This window comes from Podarcis vaucheri (genome assembly GCF_965113315.1).
Source record: "Podarcis vaucheri genome assembly, chromosome: 5".
NCBI classification, from domain to species: domain Eukaryota; kingdom Metazoa; phylum Chordata; class Lepidosauria; order Squamata; family Lacertidae; genus Podarcis; species Podarcis vaucheri.
In genome coordinates this window covers 85452300-85474217 of record NC_138763.1, presented here as the reverse complement: position 1 = coordinate 85474217, position 21918 = coordinate 85452300, and the positions used below count along the sequence as shown (strand labels likewise).

The 21918-nt window shown below is 45.5% G+C and overlaps 1 long non-coding RNA gene across 1 annotated transcript; it reads right to left on the bottom strand.

Annotated features, from left to right (window-relative positions):
• Positions 1–6523: 6523 nt before the first annotated feature.
• Positions 6524–20483, bottom strand: LOC309533626. Its single transcript, XR_014220343.1, has 3 exons — positions 20274–20483; positions 7891–7994; positions 6524–6939 (listed from the first exon to the last, which is right to left on the bottom strand). It is a non-coding gene; the product is annotated as an uncharacterized lncRNA (long non-coding RNA).
• Between the last annotated feature and the right edge of the window lie 1435 nt (positions 20484–21918).

Here is a 21918-nt window from a genome sequence, read left to right as displayed (position 1 = left end):
GCACTGTTTGCTGTGAAGAGGTCTAGCAGTGTGCCTTTTCCATTCTCAGTACTGTAAGAGGAAGGGCTTCATCTGGCACAATTCTTCCCACATAAGGAGTCCTCTCTAGGCATGGGCCTCATGATCCTGTTTAACAGCGGAGTTTCGCAATAAAGGATGAAGTATTTCAAGAAATGGAATATGGCCGCCCCTGTGGAAACCCTTCCTGTCTTGGAGATGTTAAAGAACCAGATGATCTCCCCAGATGAGGAGTTGGTAAACTTAGTGAGGCACAGACTCGTGCTTTCATCCTTTCTGATTTTTAAATGACCAGAGGAATTTATGGTGCTGCAAGATCCATTAGGCAAATCTTTCTGATTTTACCCCATGCTAACTGAGCATGATGGGATTTGTAGTCTAATACAGATAGAGAGCACCAGGTTGGGGAAGGCTGTTCTAAACAGTATCAGAAAGGACTGCTATTATGAGCCAAAGACTGTTATAAGCTGAGATGATGGGTTCTCTAAGAGAACTTACTTACTGAACATTCATCCTGATTTGCTCACACAAAATTTACACAGAGGTTAGATTCAAAGGTGGGTTTGTTGTGCCAGGGTGCCAGGGTGCAAAGCTAAATTTCCAAGTATGCACTTTAATCTCTCCTGCAAAATGGCGACGGAGATGCCCCGTATCTGCAAGTTAAGAACAATTTTGTGGCTATGGGGATAGAAATGTGGTGTAGTGGTTAGGAATGTAAATTATGAGGTTCAAATGTCAGCTCACCCATAAACCTCTGGGATGTCTCTCATCCTGGCTTGCCTTACAGACTTTTTTAAAGGTTCGTCAAGGACTTGGTTTGAAGATTTTTAAGAAAGAAATGGAAAAATCAAAGTATTACAAACAATTCTATGCCTCTCCTTTTCACATTCTCCCAGTTTGAAAATCAAATGTGTTCTTCAGAACAAATGTGTGTTTAAAGCACAGCCCAAATAAGTATCAGCCTTTCATAACCTGGATTTAAAAACCCCACAACAACCCAAAAACCATGCTGAGTTTTGCAAGCTTCGTGCTGTGATGATACTGTGGGTAACCCTTTTTCCTGTAGGAGGTGAAGCAATTATGTGGAAGGTATTGATGAATTGGAGGCTTTTAATGCTGTTCCTACTGTGTGTTGAAGACACCTTCATATCTCCTGCTGACCTTGCTACATCTGTCATCTGCAGAGGCTGCAATCTTAGTGATAGCTGCCCTACTTCAGGCTTCTTTGTTAAGGCCGGGTCTTGCTATCATCTTATAAGGTTTTTCACATTTTACTATTTTTAATAGACTGCCTTTGAACGTCAGGTTTTTCCCCAGACTATTATCTGTAGAGGAAGCGCAATTAGAAACGGCGAGGTGGTCAATATTCCTGCGGCTAACTTTGTTCCGGGATGCAGGTGGCGCTGTGGTCTAAACCACTGAGCCTTGGGCTTGCCAAGCGGAAGGTTGGCAGTTTGAATCCCTGCGACAGGGTGAGCTCCCATTGCTCGGTCCCAGCTCCTGCCAACCTAGCAGTTCGAAAGCACGTCAAAGTGCAAGTAGATCAATAGGTACCGCTCTGCCAGGAAGGTAAACAGCATTTCTGTGCACTGCTCGGGTTTCGCCAGAAGCGGCTTAGTCATGCTGGCCACATGACCTGGAAAAACTGTCCGCAGACAAACGTCGGCTCCCTCCGCCAGTAAAGCGAGATGAGCGGCGCAACCTCAGAGTCGTTCACGACTGGACTTAACTGTCAGGGGTCCTTTACCTTTTTTAAACTTTGTTCCACCGCATCTTCACTGTCCGTTTCGTATTTACAATCATTTTACAGAAATGACTTGGATTATTGGAAAATAAAATAAAAAATAAAATGTAGAGTGTCTGAGGGGTACATACTACAGGAGAACTGTAGAAAGCAAATTATGTCCTGGTGCCGCTATAGGCTTGAGGCAACGAAAATTTTTGCTTGGCTTGTTGAGATGCGTACACTCAGCAGAGCAAGGAACAAACCCAACTCTGCAAAGTACAAACCTAGTTTCAGACCTGTCTGCATTCCTTTTCTCCCCCCCCCCCGTGCTTTGAGAGGGCCCCAGTACTCTTAAAAAGCAATGCAATGACTCAGTGTGAAGTGATGCCTCCTTTCAAGAAGCAAACATGAACCAAGGAAGGGTCATACTTTCTTTGCATGATGGAGCATTCAGTCTTGTGGGCCATGGCCACTTATCAACTGATATGAAACATGTCCCAATTTTTAGACAGTTCTCGAAAGCACGTCAAAGTGCAAGTAGATAAATAGGTACCGCTCCAGCGGGAAGGTAAACGGCGTTTCCGTGTGCTGCTCTGGTTCGCCAGAAGTGGCTTAGTCCTGCTGGCCACATGACCCGGAAGCTGTAGGCCGGCTCCCTCGGCCAGTAAAGCCAGATGAGCGCCGCAACCCCAGAGTTGGTCACGACTGGACCTAATGGTCAGGGTCCCTTTACCTTTTTAATATCGGGACTCCACTGTCAGAGGCAGTCTACCTGCATACCGGTTGCCGGCTATTGCAGGTAGGGAGAGTGCTGCTTGTGTTTCCCCCCACTGGGGCTTCTGGCTGGCCACTGGGAGAAGAGGATGCTGGACTAAATTGGTCTTTTGATTGATCCAGCAGGAGTCTTCTGATGTTGGACTACTTGCATGCCAAATTTCAGGCCCCTGGGTACCCTCAAGATGTTGTGAGATTTACAAAAGGGACTAAAATACATTTTCAACAGGAGCAAAGCAGGTATATATCCAGCAGGGGACTCCATAACTCTGCAACAAGGAACGATTGCTTCTAATATCCAATGGGAGGATGTATGTGTGTTTGGGGAGAGAGGGCTTAGCAGAGGGATAACAGAACCTACCAATCCATGATGAAATATTGCCAATTGAAAGCCTTTCTTTTTTATATTAAAAAACTGCTATTAAAAGAGTTTCATTTGTTCATTTCCCCCCTCCCCCATCTCTCTCCCCCCCCCCCCCGCAGCAGCAGATTGATGGGAATTTTGTTTACATTTTGAAGAGCTTTGTTGAGAGTTCTTCACATGCAAAGTCTACTGAGCTCCCTTTGCAGGGAATAGTAGCTTATTGAAATGGAGGCGCAGTCCCTAAAGGAAAACATACTTCATTTGTAATGAACGTTATGTCTGCAGAAACTAATGGCACAACCTCCTCTTCGGTTTATGCGAAATAAAGCAGGCCATATGCTGCTGCTTTTCAGAGTTTGGGGTTTTTAATTTAAATGTTGTTTAATGAATATTCAAGCCCATTTGCTCGAAAGTTGTATGTGTGTATGTGGTTTTCTCGTCTCTCCCACCCCACCATCATGTTTTCCCATCCTTACCTAGAGGATTAAGCCATTAGAACCAGGGTGTTATCACACACACACACACACACACACACACACACACACACACACGGTGCTTCCTCCCTGAAACTTGGGATATGCAAATGCTAGGGCAGATGAGAGAGTAAATAAAGGCATTCAGTGAGAGTCTAGTGTCCCTTTTTTCTTTTCTTTGTTTTGTCATTAAGGCGGAGAGGAGCTTATTTTGACAGGCCCAACCACCATTTAAAGCAGAGAAATATTCTTGGCACCATCACCACAGCAGAGTTCCTTTGCCATACCTTAACACCCTGTGCTTTCTGCTGGTTGGTGGTTCAAATCCCCACCACGGTGGTTCAAATCCTATGTCCCAGCTCCTGCCAACCTAGCAGTTTGAAAGCATGCCAGTGCAAGTAGATAAAGAGGTACCACTGTGGCGGGAAGGTAACCGGCATTTCCGTGCGCTCTGGTTTCCATCACGCTGTTCCGTTGTGCCAGAAGTGGTTTAGTCCTGCTGACCACATGACCCGGAGAGCTGTCTGTGGACAAACACCAGCTCCCTCGACCTGAAAGCAAGATGAGCGCCGCAACCCATAGGCACCTTTGAGTGGACTTAACTGTCTAGGGGTCCTTTACCTTTTTACCTTTCACCCTTTCAGAAGGTGTACCTATCCTGAGTTGCACCTAGGGTGTTTGGGCTGTTCCTCCAGGACTGATTGTGTGATGCATCAACACACTATCAACATGAAAAGGTGCATCCCTGTCACCTTCTAATTGAGCATCTATCCGGATTTGCTTGCAGGGACATTAGACAGCAGTAGGCTATTTGATTTGTTCTGATTTGTTTGTGGGGAAGTTGGATAATGTGTCTAAGTGAGGGTCATATCCTGCACATTCCAGTGTATCGTCCAACCCTTTCATTATTGAAAAAAGTCTGATGTTTGGATGAAGCAGGTTTGTTGTGTGAGGCCTTCCAAGCAACTAGAATTGCACACAACATGTATTTGGCATTATGTAATTGAATCCCACCTGAAAACCCTGACAATCTGGAAATGCCCAGTGGAGATTGAGAACTTGCCTGCTGTCCCCAGTCACTATGCATTGATTGGCTCCATGTACCCAGTCATTGCATCTGTTAGCTCTCCATTCTCAGCTCTCAGCCCAGAAAAGGGCCCCCAGGCACACACAATTTATGTACTTGTGAGCTACTTGTAGACACCTAGATTCTGGGCACACAAAAGTCCACTTCAGACAGTCTTCCATGTCTATAGATAGGGGAGAAGGGCCATGTCTCCTTGCCTCACCCTCAGCTAGGGACAGCCATATCCAAGAGTTTCAGATTTTTCCTATCTGAAATTCAGTTTGCCTCACTTCCACATACATTTGCAATTCTTTTTTTTAAAAAGGCTGTAGGAAAATGCAAATGCATTTTTCTCCACGTGTATCATAATATGTGAACTTGGCCTAATGTATACATTTGGCAAGCAATTTTCTCTAAATGGAATTCATTTTGGTTCATTCTTTTTGCTAACAGGTGCATTTTAATGTGCGCTTTCACCTTACATGTGCTCCCCCCCCCCCAGTTCACATCTTTTGGATGGAGAACTGCTTTGCGAAACCCGGAGAAGCGCTAAGTTTGAAAGATTGCTGCGTTGTGGTTCACCTATTGGATGATGCACCTAACGTGATGCAAACACATGTCTCCCCTACCCTTCCCATCAGCTCTGCCTGCCTTGCCCTTCACCATCCATGCTTGGGTACAGCGACGGATTTACATACAAGCTAAACAAGCTATAACTTAGGGCCCCACTCCCTTGCCCCCCCAAAAAAAAAATTAAAGGAAAAAAACCCTGGATGTACATTTCCAAAATATAAGATAAAAAACAAATAAAACAAAACCTACATACAGCAATAGTGTTTTGTGTTGTGTCAGCTCCTATGATGTAAGCAATGGGTCACGCCTGCTAGCCTGCTCCCTAAAATATCACTGGTTTGCTCATTTCTATATACAGGGTGCCTACATTCTGCATGGACTTTTCGACAATTACTTTGATAAAATACTGTACATACTTTGTTAAGTGCAAATGGCTTTAGATGCCTATTAGGTCCATAAATTACCATATAGCATATATTCAACACAAAAAACAGTGACAATTTGCTGTTGACAAAGGACAGCTGGACATATAAGGGGCCCCATTACCCTCAGTTGCTTAGGGCCACATCAGACCTAAATTTGGCCCTGCTTGGTTACAACACTGCAAAGGGAGGAGTTTATGTGTGTGTCCTGTCCTATGTATGAAACCCTTTGCAGATGTCACACAGAATGCATGGATAGGGCTGGATATCAGGGTTGGGACCAAGAAACCTGGACGCACTCCCTCCTCTGTACTTACTCTGAACACCTGGAAGACTGTCTATAGGTAACACCTGCATGTGGAAGTGCAGGGCCACTGGGAGTGTGAGTCTCCTTCTACACACGATGGTATGCACAGATTATTAACAGTCCTTGCCTGGTTGCCCCTTGCATTCCAGGTCCCCCTATGATCCTATTCCTTTCGTGGTTGATCCAGCTAAGCTAAATGTGCCTTGGTTTGACCCTCACCGCCAACAATCTCCTCTGAAGCAATTTAATGTGATGGTTAAAGCAAAAAGCTACCTTGGCTATTCTTTTTATCGATTCTAGCCCACCTTTCCTTAACAGAGCTCAAGGTAGGGAGCATGAATGATCCAAGGTGGTCTCCTATTCCGGTTCAGCAGGAGGTAATGCTTCACGGATCCTTCAGGCCATGCACTGGACTGGAATGATTTGATTTATGGATTTCTCTCGTGTGCCATCTTGCCATTAACCACATTTACAAACGCTCTGTGACAGTAAGTGCTCCCATTGTTGCTTCTGAAAATGCCCCGAGCTAGTTGGGGACAGAAAGCCCACAACCAGGATGGAAATCTACTCAGATGCTCCACAACCACAACAAGGACTAGGAACTCTCATAATGTTAACAAAGCAACCCTGGAACAAATACCAGGCAGCTAAACCTATGCTATCTCTGATCTTAAATTATCGCCAAGCTGTGTTCCTTCTGGAGAGGCAACAGAAGTGGGGGAACTGTGGCAATCCTGATTCCCAGCCTCCCTGAGCCCAGATTATGAAGCTTCGACGATGCAAGGCAGGGTGGGTGGGAATACTTTAAAAGGATGTTTATTTGGCTCCTCTGCTGTTCCTCGAGGAGTTTTCTTCTTCACCTTTCCTTGCCTCACAACAAACACAGACGAGCTGAGGGAACAAAACAAACACTTGATATGATAACCAAGCCCTTCGGAGACGTGCGGCATTAAGTGTGGAGGCAGCCTGTTTTGTGACAAACTTAAGGCTCCCGCGACGGATGCCACACTTGGGGGCTTTCTCATTCCGCTTCTTCCAGGGTTGTCGCATTAATGCTAAAGTGGGCTTTACATGCTTCTCGCGGTGAAATCTTTCAGCCTCTTCCTTAACTCTGTGTAGACAAGATGAAAGGGACTGTCGGGAGCAGTTGTACTTCACAGTAGTAGCCCTCAGGATAAAGATGAGGCTGGTGACAACCTGTCAGAACACGGCGCTCCTGTTTACATGCGGATAAAAGAGAAGGGATGCAAATGAGAGAGAGAGAGAGAGACGAAAACAAAACCTGTCTGGTGCTTGGGGCAGAGTTGTGGGATTTTGCACACCCCTAGCAGCTAGGTAATGATCCGCCCGCCAGCTCACAAGCAATTTCCATAGAAACAGCATATGGTCTATTGACCATAATTGACTATTGGAAATGCCTCCACAGTGCTCTCCATCTTCAAAATAACCACATGATGATGATGATGATATTTTGCCCTGGGCTCTTTTGAGAGGAAGGGAAGGGTAAAATAATAATTAATAAATAAAGCATCATGACTTCCATGTTCTTACTATTTCTAGACAGCTTGATCAATGCCACACCGGCAAAACTAACTTTAGACAAAAGCATTGGTTTTTAGACGCAGGAATAGTTAACTACCAAGTCCAGTGTATTTTTTTAAATGGTTGTAACATTGCCTTTGCTTCCTTCCAAGGGCTAAATTACTGCACGCAAAGAGGGGCCACGTAAACACAAAGGAGTAAATCAAAGTAATTTAGCAGCTTTGGTTTAAACTTCTTGAGAGATCAAGTGCTTCCAAACTCCTTTGTATGGCTCCTGGTTTTGGCTAAGTCCCGCAGCGGTTCTCCACCTGTGGGTCCCCAGGTGTTGTTGGACTACAACTCCCATCATCCCTAGCTAGCAAGGCCAGAGCTGAGGGATGATGGGAGTTGTAGTCCAATGACATCTGGGGACCCAGAGGTTAAGAACCGCTGGCTGGGGGTTTGGATCATGGCTGCCTTCCTGGGCCTCCAGCAGATAATATCTTAGCAGTTCCAGTCCGTATGATAGTGGAATCAGGCATCTATCCTTTGGAGCAGCCTCCCATAAGCTGTCATTCTGCATTGTCTTTGAAAGTGTGGTGTAGTGAATAAAAATGATGTATCTCTGTTCAGCCATCAAGTTTACCTCAGGCAGCTAGGAATGTGTGAATCTCTGTCTTGGTTTTCTTCAGTTCCTCGTTTTTCCTCACTTAAGTTCAGTCCTTCACATTTCCACATCAGCTTGAGAGTCTTTAAAAAAGAAAAGAAAAGATAAAGATCATGCCAATAAATCAGCCTTTTTCAGTGCGAATTTCTCCTAATACACGTGTGCAATTCTGCCCAACACAAACATTTTTGCAAAACAATGATATTGTGCAATACTTTCAGCAATATTTTATGCACACTTCACTGCAGTACATACGTATTTTTGTATGTATTACTTAGCTAGAGAACTGCAGTGAAAAATTCAGAAAAGTGGAAATTTTGAGGGACGGCTGCCTTTAGGTTCTCATATCCTTTTGGGAAGTGTGAATTAGGGAGGTTCGCCTTTCAGTGCAAACCGAGTCAAATTCCCACCTCATCCCTATGCTCAACCAAACCTGCCACATAGCTTTATGGTGAGAATAAAATAAAAAAATAAAAAAGGAAATTGCACTGAACACCTTAGATGCAGGGTAAGCTGATTGTGATTTTATGCATATATAGATTTTGGTGCCGAGAAAATTGCTGCCTGAGGCAGCCACTTTGCTTAGGATGCTTCTGACTCCTCCCCATCTTCAAAATTAATATGACATTTGTGAAGTCGAACACTGGGTCAGCCGTCCATCTTGCTTCACCCTCATGCTTCCGGTGTGATGCCTGCTTTTCAGGTCCATAGCCAAAGGGAACCTGTCCTCCTCCCCGATTTTCTGAAGGTAAGTTGCGATCACGTTCACTTATATGGGAAAGCATCAAGGCTGTTTTCTACCTAGTTGCTCACTTAGAAGTAAACTGCGTCTTGAACAGATCAAGTCGGTAATGCTACACTGGGCAAAGGATTTGGGACATAATGTTCAGACGGCAGATTGGGAAAGGTTATGGAAATCAGATTTGAAATTTACGGCTTGTTGTACATTGAAGGAAAATTATATGAAAATAATGTGCTGGTGGCATTTGACTCCTACTAAGTTAGCAAAAAAGGGACGCGGGTGGCGCTGTGGTCTAAACCACAGAGCCTAGGGCTTGCCGATCAGAAGGTCGGCGGTTCGAATCCCCGCGATGGGGTGAGATCCCGTTGCTTGGTCCCTGCTCCTGCCAACCTAGCAGTTCGAAAGCACATCAAAGTGCAAGTAGACAAATAGGTACCGCTCCAAGGGGAAGGTAAACGGCGTTTCCATGCACTGCTCTGGTCATTCTGGCCACATGACCCGGAAGCTGTACGCCAGCTCCCTTGGCCAATAAAGCGAGATGAGCGCCACAACCTCAGAGTCGTCCACAACTGGACCTAATGGTCAGGGGTCCCTTTACCTTTAAGCCGCCCTGAGCCCAGCTTCAGCTGGGGAGGGCGGGATATAAATAAAATTTATTATTATTATTATTATAAGTTAGTAAAAATGTATAAGACAAGTTCAAATATCTGCTGGAAATGTAAAGAAAAAGAAGGCACATTTTATCATATGTGGTGGACTTGTAAGGTAATAAAAGCTTTCTGGGAGATGATATATAATGAAATGAAAAAATATATACTTAAAATAACCTTTGTTAAGAAACTAGAAGCAGGTACCAACACACCAAAGGAGCAGAAAAGACTCTTTATGTATGGAACAACTGCCGCCCAGATGTTATTAGCCCAGAGTTGGAAAGAAGACAAAGTCCCTACCAGAGAAAAATGGCAAACCAAGCAGATGGACTGTGCTGAGATGGCAAAGCTGACTGGAAACTCAGAAACCAAGAGGATAAAAACTTTATAAGAGAATGGGAAAAATTTATAAGTTACTTAGGAGTCCACTGTAAGCAGATGGGAAAAAGAGCAGGATTTTGACTCACTTGTAGTGGAAACAACAGTATGGACAATATGGTTTGATATAAAAACTGGAGTACAGATGAATATGCAGTTGTAGATGCGTAAAGGAAGACTCCATGGAGGGGATGGAGGGGGGGAAGTCTTGAAATTTGGAGAATCTCCTTATACAGATTTGTTTTTACTAGTTTGTGTTTATTTTTGCTTTGTATTTGTAAAACCAATAAAAATGATTACAAAGAAGAAGAAGAAAACTGTGTCTTGCTTTCTGGACTGGAGCAGATAAACCTTTTTGCCCCTAGAGAGCAAAACGTGGCAGTGGGTGGACAGGCACTTGAGGAACACATTGCCAGTGGTTGTGGCAAAGCCAACGATGGCACACACATTCAAGAGGCAAGAGCATTCATTCTTCAGCAACCCCGGTGCAGCTATCCTTGTCATGGGTGGTAGCAGCCCTTTGTTGGTTTTGGCTGCAGACGTGCAGGGCCATTTTTAAAAAGCTTTAACCTTAGATACGAAAAGTACAGTAAAGACTGGGTGTGCCTCCTGACCAGCGCTGGATTTACATATAAGCTAAACAAGCTATAGCTTAGGGCCCCACTCTCTTGGGGCCCCCCTAAAAATGTAAAGGAAAAAACACATGGATGTACATTTCCAAAATATAAGATAAAAAACAAATAAAATAAAACCTACATACAGCAACAGTGTTTTGTGTTGCGCCAGCTCCTATGACGTAAGTAATGGGCCCCGCCTGCTAGCCTGCTCCCTATAATATCACTGGTTTGCTCATTTCTATAAATAGGGTGCCTACATTCTGCATGGACTGGTTGCAAATGGCTTTAGATACCTACTAGGTCCATAAATTACCATATAAGATAGCATATATTCAACAACAAGAACAGTGACAATTTGTTGTTGACAAAGGACAGCTGGACATATAAAGGGCCCCATTACCTTCAGCAGCTTAGGGCCTCATCAAACCTAAATCCAGCCCTGCTCCTGACCAGGCTCATGGCTTCTCAAGTGTTACCTTGATCTTCAGCCAAAGAGAAAGGGCCAACAGGACTGGCGATCTTCAGTATGAAGAGGAAACCCGATACATTTCAGTCCTCTCACTCCCAGCACCCTCTGCCTCGCTGCCTTGCGGGAGAGGATGCTGCGAAAGGAAGCCACAAGAGCCGGTGAACCAAGAGCTACCAGCAATCTTTCCTGATTTATTACTTCATTCATTAATCCATATATGAAGCGCAATTTAGGATAAGGCTCAGAAATCCTTGCTGTGACATGTTCTCGCATATTTGATAAATGATTCCTCCGGCAGAGGCTTGAAGGGCATCTGCAGTAAATTGTGCTGAGATCTATTTTTCAAAACACTCCTGTACTTTCCTATCAAATTAGAGGATATCCTTTAGATAAGGGTAAGCGATGAGATTTCTATCGCACGGCTGTGTGCCTCATAAGTCACAAAAATGGAAGAAAGCGAGAAGCCCTCCCAGTAAAAATGTTAGCTTTCTTCTCCCACCAGGGATGGACTGGGAGTTGGTCAACCAGTCGAGCAGGAAACAGAAGCAGCCCAAAGGACTTCTGTCCCCCCAGATGGATGGGTGGGACTCCTGCTCCCTTTGGTCTGCTTATGTATAGTCAGTGTTAGTTTCAGGATCTTTTGTGAAGGTGTTTGGGCAAAATGATCTTGGTGGACCCCCAAACCTGAGTGGGTCCACTTATTCCTGCTCCTTGCTTTTCCACAGGCATCCGGTTGGCCACTGTGAGAGCAGGATGCTAGACTAGATGGGGCATTGGCCAAAGGCAGAAGGCTATTCTTATGATCTTACATTCTTCCTCTTGCCACTGCCTAGTCACTCGCTCTTCCTGTGGGACAGCCAGCCTCATATAACCTACATAAGTCTAATTAATGCATGAAGGGGTTAACACCATAGAGTCAGTTGTTCTACCAGGCTTAGCTTTGTCACTTTTCCTCGCCTTGGGAGGATATAGGTAATCAAGTCTATTGTTGTATTCAGTTTACCTTATAATTCAGCGTGTGAACAGGTCTGAGCTACTTGCTCCAGCTCAGCCGCATGGGTCTCACCAGCCATTCTTGAGTGCCTATACCAATAAGCTAGGAATTTTTATCATAAAGCTAAATTTTACTGCCCATGCAACTTTTCTGACTGGTGTATGGGAAAGCACATGAACCTGACCTTTGGAGAGTTTGCAAGAAGACCATTTAAACACTTATCAAATGCATACCTTTGTAAAAATAATATGCATTACATATTACGTATGTACATATGTACATTACATATTACATATGGGAAAACAGCTTGCAAACATGCACAAATTAGGTAAAAATACATGGAGCAAGAAAACAATTGCATGTATTAGGATGAGAATACGCTGATAATTTTTCTCATCACAGCTTTCTTTTTCTAGCAAACTGATGTGGAAATGTGGCAAATTGAGTTTACGGTTGGGGAAAAAAAAGAAAAACCAGGAGAAACCAAAATTGGCAGATTCATTTATCTCTAATCACTGCTAGAGCTGTAAAGATAGCTGGTGTTGTGAGGCTCCCAGCTTTTCTTAAGCATGTCTTCCCTCTAGGTCAACTGGCACCACCCGTTCTGTCTGTGCAGCTCCCTCTTTTATAGTAACTCTGCACCTTTACTTCAAAATGGAGCAGTAATGCACCCACTTGGCTGGTCTTGCTTCGTGGAGTTAATTGTAGAGAGCCTTGCATAGTTACAATTGAATTAAAATATCCTGAGCCTGACTGGTTTCAGGAAGCATTAATTATATCTCAGTAAGAGGAAATGAAAACCCCATCAATTCAGAGTTCAGCTCTAGGCCCAGACAAATAACATTAAGGTGACATTAAGAGTTCAGACTATATATCTCCGACTAAAGAGTAAAAAACATTCTTACTTGCTTTGGAAACAATAAATGCAAGGCCTGCAAAACAAGGCACTGGGAGCTTCCATGGCTGGCATCAAAACCTGAAGACCACAACATTTGTCTGTAGTACAGAAGTGTTTGGATTAACTGAGTTGGGGAAACCCTTTTGGTATGAGAAATGGGTAACACACCACCTCCCCTGATACTTTCACACTCAAAGCCCCACTTCCCAAAGCTTTTTTATTTTATTTTATCTTACTTACAAGGAAACAAAGGCACTTAGGCTCAGTTACACGTAGTTATCTGTAACGCCCAGCGAACCCCAGAAAGTTAAACCTTCTCTTGAAGTTCAAGGGCCTTTTGTGTATGTCTTAGAAAAGGGTTGCAGCCCTCCAGAGGTTGTGGGACTCCTAACTTCCACCAATCCATCCAGCAGCGACAGTGAGAGTCAGGGCCGGCCCAAGACATTTTGACACCTGAGGTGAACCACAAACTCCCTTGATGAATTTCAGGCATTGTAATTTACCCCTCACCGAATTACAGTTCCCAGCAACCCTTAACAAATTACAGTTTGAGGGAAGAGTGTGCTTCAAACGTGCTCTAAAGGCAGCAATGGTAGGCCTAGCAGCTGGAAACCATGGCAGTGATGGGGGTAGACACTCATTGAGAAAAGGGGGACCACTGAGGATGGAGCAGGGCTAGTTAAACATGAGATGAGACCTTCCTCCCAGGCAAGTATCCCTAAGGTCTCGTTCAAAGGTTAGTCTTGCCCAAATGATGCTATGCTTTCTTCATTCTTCCGGCTGGCATCCTTCATGATATGACTGCACAAGGCATTGGCTATTTGATCTGAACCTGTTGCAAGCCCCGACAGATGGCACTGGGTGATCTTTCTAGAGTGGATGAGAAAAGTGGTGCAGAGAAGAAAAAGCAAGACCCCTTTCTTGCAATTGAAGGTCTCCAGCAGTTTGCTTGATAGCCTATCTTAAGCTCACCAGAGTCAATGAGCCATTCTAATCTAACTAATTAAGACCCTCAGCTTTTAAAGTTAGAAATGAACCAAATAATCTTGGTTGTCTGCACAATTCCAGTAAACACGAGCATCAACATCATCACTCTTTTCCTTCTCTTCCAAAGTCCAAAGCAGTTACATTGTTCAGATCCTTCTTCTTCCTCTCACCGTGCTGATTGCCTCCTTCCCATAAAATCACCCTAATTTAGCAGCTTTTTTAAATAATAAAAAACCCCACACCTCAAGCAAGCTGATGAGTAGTAACTGAAATCTTCCCCCATAGATTCCAAGGGAGATCTTGGCACAAAATCCAGTGACAACAACCCATTGCATTTCACCTCTTCCAATGGGCTTTTGCAACACCTGACCCTTCAAGCTGAATGTGGTTCTCTGGCCATATGCTCTTTGGCAGCCCCCAGGGGTCTTGTGAAACCTGCTGGTTTTGCTGTCTGTCTGGAATTGCAAGAATAGGGGATTGCCGAGCACCTGACAGGGCACCATAGAAAGCTGATTGACTGTGTTTGGCTTGGCGGGCCATAGGATAAGCAGGTGTAGAATGAGGATGAAGAGAGGAAAAGGAAATCATGGATTGGGGGAGCGTACAGAGAACCATGACTCCTATATGTTCAACAGAAATGAATGGTTTCCAAACTGTTCTCCCTGACGTCAAGTCTAAGAACTTTCTTTTGTTGGAATAGTGAGATTCTCTGAGCACTGGTGTAGCATGCCTGAGGCTGTAGGGTTGGGGGCCCTGGGCATGTGATTCCGAGGGCACAAGCGGGCACAACCAGGTGCCCCCATGATAGATGCCCTGCGGGGAGACAAGCCGTGCCAGGGCCAGTGTTATGTACTGAAGTTCTCACCCTGGGCCAGCAGGGGGATACTGTAGATAGTTCAGGTCCACATATGCAAATAAGGGATCGAAAGTGACGCTCAGTGATTGGATAGTTACAGAAAGTTGTTACAATTACATTGTTCTGGAGCTCTGTATAAGCAGGCTGGCTGAACCCTTCAGTTCAGTTCTGTTCTGGCCTGTGAATAAACAAGAGCTGTTTGAAGAATCGCTGCGTCGTCTGATATGTTCACCCACAACTTAACAGCCAGGCCTTTGGGGATGGGACGACACTCCCTTCTCCCAGAGAGAAAGGAGAGTGTGGCTCTGCATTGGCCATCTGAGCTACCTGCCCCCACTGGAGAGAGATAAACTGCACTAGGAATGGAGAACTGGTGGCCCCTCACATGCCGTTGGCTCCCCCACCCCTAACATTGGCCAGCTCTGGAGGACCACGAGTTCTCTATCCCTAAATTTCACTCAGCTCATCCAGATGCTGCCTCTGAACAGATACTCTGTTTAGCTATCCTGACTAATATCTGTTGGTAAACTTATCCTGTATTGATTTAATTTTTTTTTAAAGCCATCTAAGCAATCAAGAGGTAATTGAGATCACTGACTCAGTTGTGGCGATGTGCTGATGGGAGACACCCGTGCATAGCTACAGTGAGCAAATATGTCCATTTAAATTGCAGCCTTTGTCTTCCTCTCTGCAGTGCTTTTGTTCCTCTTAATTCTGAGATTTATGTAATATGTAAAAGTTTTGAATCCCCACCTTACGGACATTTAATATATGTTTGTAAATTGGTCTCAGCGTAGCCTGCTCTCTTATCCTGAAGGTTCGAAGGCTGATAGAGTAATTTCTGATCTCTTCCACTGCATCAATAGACATTCACATAAATTCATGTGGCAGTTTAGAGCCAATTAAAATTTATAAGCCACAAGGAGTGAGTGAAATTCTGAGGATTAATTTACTCACTGGAGTATTAATCTGTGTAATGTAGTAGGTTATCCTCCAGTAATCTTGGCTATGCAGAGATAGGGAGATACATTTCCTTGCATGTTTTACTGTAAATGCAGTAATTAGTCCCACTGGGCCAGCGAGCTCGAACGGCTACGGCGGGTGCTACCAGCACAGCCTCAGCATGAACTCTGAGAAGGAGAAGAAAAGAACCAAATCAGCAACTTGAAACCGAGCTGCATTCCTAGGGAAGGAGTCGCTTCGCCTCCCGTTCTTCCTGCTGTGTGAGTGTGAGATTAGGCCAAGAGGAAAAGGCTCAAAAATAGGGTACGATGATGACAAGGTGTAGCCTCCCTTCTGCCACCAGCGCAGAGCAAAAGAGAGACATGTCGGGCACCCCTCCCAGAAAGATCTCAGTGACAGGGACTGAGGCATTGCTACGGCTCAGGGTGTCCTTGTCAATCTCCTCTACGAATGAATGGGACCAGCAGTGAATCAGCTCCCCCAAGAGCGGCAGCAGTGATAAAAGAGGCTCAGTCAGTAGAGCAATGGACTCTTAATCTCAGGATCTTGGGTTCAAGCCCCATGTTGGGCAAAGAGATTCCTGCATTGCAGGGAGTTGGATGAGATGACCCTTGTGGTCTCTTCCAACTCTATGATTTTATGAAAGTTCAAACCTATTTCCCCCTCTTATTCTTTCTCTGTTCCTTCCTGCTTCCCCTCCAAGTTAGTCCAAGTGTGAGTTTCCATGCAACTGTGCTGGCTTCTTTGCTCCAGCTTGTTGTTGTTGTTTAGTTGTTTAGTTGTGTCCGACTCTTTGTGACCCCATGGACCAGAGCACACCAGGCACTCCTGTCTTCCACTGCCTTCCACAGCTTGGTCAAACTCATGTTCATAGCTTCGAGAACACTGTCCAACCATCTCGTCCTCTGTCGTCCCCTTCTCCTTGTGCCCTCCATCTTTCCCAACATCAGGGTCTTTTCCAGGGAGTCTTCTCTTCTCATGAGGTGGCCAAAGTACTGGAGTCTCAGCTTCAGGATCTGTCCTTCCAGTGAGCACTCAGGGCTGATTTCCTTAAGAATGGATAGGTTTGATCTTCTTGCAGTCCATGGGACTCTCAAGAGTCTCCTCCAGCACCATAATTCAAAAGCATCAATTCTTTGGCGATCAGCCTTCTTTATGGTCCAGCTCTCACCTCCATACATCACTACTGGGAAAAACATTGCTTTAACTATACAGACCTTTGTTGGCAAGGTGATGTCTCTGCTTTTTAAGATGCTGTCTAGGTTTGTCATTGCTTTTCTCCCAAGAAGCAGGCAAAACCTACACTTGGAATGGCTTTTCTCCCCCAGCTATGAGTGATACACCTTAAGCTTTCTTCATCCTTCCAACCAGCAGTCTTATCAGACTCTTTCTTTCCGCACATCTCTGCAACGTATTTACCAGACTCCCAACATCTGGTTCCACCTGGAAAGGAGTTGATTCACCCAACTTCAGACTGACCCAAGGACTAGCAGCAATCTGTTTAATGGACGCGACTCTTTTCCTCTAACCTTTGGGCTCGTGGGATCAGTGTGTATGCAGATGTTAGAAAGGTGTGTGCCAATAAAGGTAATAAAAGATGTCGAAAAGAAGGGAAGGAAACCAGTGTCCCTGCTTCATTTGTCCATTATCCTCTGATGTTAACGGCAAAAGGTACCTCTCAAGTCTTGTGAGAAAGGAGGACGTTAGCCCAGCTTTCATCCTCCCTCTTCTTAAATCCGTAGGTGACCGCAGGTTGGCAAACGGCTTCCTGGGTTATTATCTTGCTTTATTGCCTTTATCTAGCATGGTCTTGGGGACGGAGATGCGGCAGGCAAAGGGCAGAGCCTGCCGAGTTGCCTTCATTATCTAGATGACATGAGAATTAGCCCCAGCGTCGCCCTTCCTTATAATGAGTGTCCTTCATCTGATACCGGCACCCCTTGCAGACCTCTTTTTAACCACAAAACCAGGCAGTGGCCCAGCAAATAACTGCAATTTTGTCCTTAAACAAAGAAAAAGCACCCCAGAAAACTGAAAGATGGATTTCTCTGTAACATTAAGTAGGAGACTGCGCTATAGAAAACATGGAAGATATAAGGATTATTCAGTGGAATGGAACTGCATTTCAAACGGGATTTGCATCTGCACTGTAGCCTTATAAGCATCCCTTGGGACTCACTGGGGCTTGTGTCTCAATACATAAGACTATAAGAAGGAAAGCCACTTCCGAGCTAGAGAGGAGGTGGGGTTGCGGGCTTCACGCCCCCTCCACATGCGCGGGGGCCTCCGCGCGATTGAGGGAATCACCCTCAATCACCCCTTGGTGTCACCCCTTGGCCAGCCAATCGGCTGGTTTGGGGTGTGTGGCCTGCCCTATTTAGCGCGGCCGGGGATCTCCCTCTTTCCACTGCTTCAGCTGCTCTGGTTTCCCACCCTCCCTCCCATTAAGGTTTCCTTTGACCTTGCTATAGACCTCGGTTGGTCGCCGTTACGGTGCCTGGTAGGAATTTTTTCCACTTGGCAAATTGGCACCAGCCACTTGGTTTTTCGCCTACCTCGTAGCGTCACAACTTCCTTGGCATTGGCGGGTAGGCATTGGTAAGGGTATTGTTATGTAGATAGAAGGGGGAGAGGAAGCGCCATCACCTCCCCCACATATTGAAGGGTAGTCAGATAAAGGATTCCAGGAGGCATGGCCCTGTCCGAAGCCTATGGAGGTGAGGGCCTAAGGCATGCCCCTGAGCGGTGACCTTGGGGGAGTTCCTAGTTGATGTGCATCAGCAGGACTCCCCCTACTGGTGGTTAACCCTTCCTGGACTTCGAGCAGACAGGCTGAAGCCGGATAGTCGATTAGGACCAATGCCTAAGCCAATACCGCTCATTACCTGTAACCAATAAAGTTGTGGCCATTTTAGCCCATTAACCTAAATAATTGCGTCATGTGTCTTTATTTCTGCTGGGGGGAGGCGGGAACTCGCCACACAACCTGTTGGATCTGATAAAAGGTCTGTCTGGTCTAGCATCCTGTTTTCAAAGCAGCCAACCAGATATCCATGAGAAGCCCATAAGCAGGACATGAAGACAAGAAACTTCTCTTGCTCTTGACTCAAAGCAAGTGTTGCCCTTAGAGAAGGAACCAGATCTCAAACCCTCCTCCTGATGCCACCATCTCACCCACACATTGAGGCTACACAGGTGTGCCTATCTAAGGGCTTGGAACAAGTAGCATTTCACAAAAAAGTCACCTTGAAACCTAGCAACCAATTTTTTGGTTCAAGGACCGCGCAACTACAGCTCCCATGTCATCAGGGCCAACATCTCACTGGCACACCATCATGCTGGTTAGGGAAGTCACCACACGGCCCCCAGGCCTAAAGGTGAAAACACCCATTACCAAAAGCCATCCACACTTGATAGCTATCCTGGTATGAGAGGGTGTCTGTCCATCCCACAAGGAATGGGTCCCAAATGCTTGCATAATGTAGTTTTCCTTCCCCCCAAATCTAAATTAAGATGCGTGGAATTTTTTTTTTTTGCAGCGGAACTCCCCAGTTTATATTCAGAAAAGGATTAGCACAGCAAGTCTGCCTGCTGATGTAGAAATGATTGCATGCCCGACTCCTTTCCCATCTCACAAAGCTACTGAACGAAACAGCCATGGGGGTGGGCTTACATTTGAAGACGGAAAGGACTGAGAGCCAGACTTAGGACTGACCTGACGGTTCAGGATTTCAGTGGGGTTCCCCAGCCCAATCGGCACCCGTGGGGGAGGCAGTCCTCCTTGCACCCCCATGAACCACAGACCCCCCCCAAGTGTCCCTATTTTCCAAGGACAGTCCCAGATTTACAGAAGCCATCCCAGTTTCTGATTTGATCCAGGGACGTCCCGCTTTTCCTTAGGTAAAGGTAAAGGTACCCCTGCCCGAGCGGGCCAGTCTTGACAGACTCTGGGGTTTGTGCGCCCATCTCACATCTATAGGCCGGGGGCCAGCGCTGTCCAGAGACACTTCCGGGTCACGTGGCCAGCGTGACAAAGCTGCATCTGGCGAGCCAGCGCAGCACATGGAACGCCGTTTACCTTCCCGCTGGTAAGCGGTACCTATTTATCTACTTGCACCCGGGGGGGCTTTTGAACTGCTAGGTTGGCAGGCGCTGGGACTGAGCAGCGGGAGCGCACCCCGCCGCGGGGATTCGAACCGCCGACCTTTCGATCGGCAAGCCCTAGGCGCTGAGGCTTTTACCCACAGCGCCACCCGCGTCCCCCCGCTTTTCCTTAGGACGTCGCTATTTTCATCAGAGAAATGTTGGAGGGTATGGAGTTATGTGACCCCCTGAGCCAAGGAGATACAACCTCCAGAAGACATCTGAAGGCAGCCCTGTATAGTTTTATTATGTTTTTTATATATGTTGGAAGCCACTCAGAGTGGCTGGGGCAACCCAGTCAGATGGGCAGGATATAAATAATAAAATTATTATCATTATCAGTATGGAATGGAATTATTTTCACCGTAGAAATGTTTGAGGGTATGGAATCATAATCATCAGCTTTCCTTTTTTTCCTTTTAAAAAGAGCCAGTTTCTAGCATTTATAGAACTTGAGACATGAGGCAAACAGGCACTGTTCTCCTAATTTTTCTGAGAAAGTAGCCTGCCTCCTCACTCCCTGCCCTCCTTTATTACTTATTATTTTAAATTTTATTTAGATTGATATATCGCCCTTCCTCGAAAGATCCCAGGGTGCTTCACAAGATAAACACCTAAAGAAGTAGTTAAAATAAAAACAGCAAAACATGTTTTACTTTGCCCACCTTCTAAAAATATTCCTGGGATCTCGGGAGGTCTGGCAAGCAACCCAAGAGGGAACACCATACACATAAAGCCCTACTGGGGTCTTCCTTTTACTTATGTGTAAGTAAACATGTGAGGGTGAACAGCAGTGTGCTGCCAAGCCCCACCCCCTCTGGCATGTAAGCTTTACCCAGTTTACAGCTGGCATGAATGTGATGGCAAAGGTCTGGTGTAGAGAGCCTCCTTTACTTGCTGATTCTCGATGTGATATCACAATCAGGGCTCTAAGTCACACAGGTAGCTTCCTAGAGTAGAGCTGGCACCCTGGTTGGTCATGTTTCCATTGGGAAATCAAGGCACAGCAGAGACTGGTTTCTTTAAGAGAAATGGTTTATTGTTCACATAGGTAAAAAAGGGTAAAGGGCCCCTGGATGGTTAATTCCAGTCAAAGGTGACTATGGGGTTGCGGCGCTTATCTCGTTTTCAGGATGAGGGAGCCGGCGTTAGTCCACAGACAGCTTTCCAGGTCATGTGGCCAGCAGGACTAAACCACTTCTGGTGCAACGGAGCACCATGACAGAAACCAGAGCGCACGGAAACGGCGTTTACCTTCCTGCCATAGTGGTACCTATTTACCTATTTGCACTGGCATGCTTTTGAACTTCTAGGTTGGCAGGAGCTGGGACCGAGCAACAGGAGCTCACCCTGTCATGGAGATTCGAACCGCCGACCTTCTGATCGGCAAGCCCAAGAGGCTTGGTGGTTTAGACCACAGCGGCCGCTGAACTGAGCTTCTCTGCCTGGGGCCTCCCCTCTGCCCATCACCGCTGCTCCCGCTAGGCCATACTGCAGGTGTGCCGCCGAAGGACCCAGATGAGATGGGCAGCCTGGCATGGTCTATGAATTGATGAGGAGCCTTGAGAGGAGAGTGAGGGCAACAATAGAGAAAGCAGTTCAGAGAGAGGAGGAAGAGGAGGAGGCGGAGGCACGGGCAGGTATTCCAAGGGCTACAAGGGAAGGACCGCAAGCGCTTCTCCCATAGATTTGTAGTGGTAGACTAGCATAGATGGTCTGATCTGCGGGTTTACTTCGGGCACTATTTCCCCCCCTTCCTCCCGCCCCACCTGATGGAATTGAGAGCTGCATATGGAACACAAGAGAAAAGATACAGAACTGCAGCAGCATCTTCGTAGCTTGGACTTCGTTTTGTGCTAAAAGTGGTTGCTGCTTGTAGTTATTTATTTTTTTTTTTATTTTTTTATAAAATTTTTATTGGTTTTACAAAAGTTTTTATAACAAACAAACATAAAAGAAAAACAGACAAACAAACAAATATAATTTCAAAATGTCCTTTCATAAACTTCTTTCCTCGGACTTCCCCATACCTCCCCTTTCTGCATCCTCATGTCCAAATTTTATAGCAACTTATAAATGTTTTTTCCAGCCCTAATTTATCATAGTCCTTTCTTAATCTAATCTTATATTACTGCAACCCTTTCTCTCTGTAAAATCTCGACATTCTAAACTTCATCAAGTTTATAATAGTTCTTAAGATAAATCTTAAATTTCTTCCAGTCTTCTTCCGCAGTCTCCTTTCCCTGGTCACGAATTCTGCTCGTCATTTCCGCCAATGTCATATAGTCAATCACTTTCATCTGCCATTCT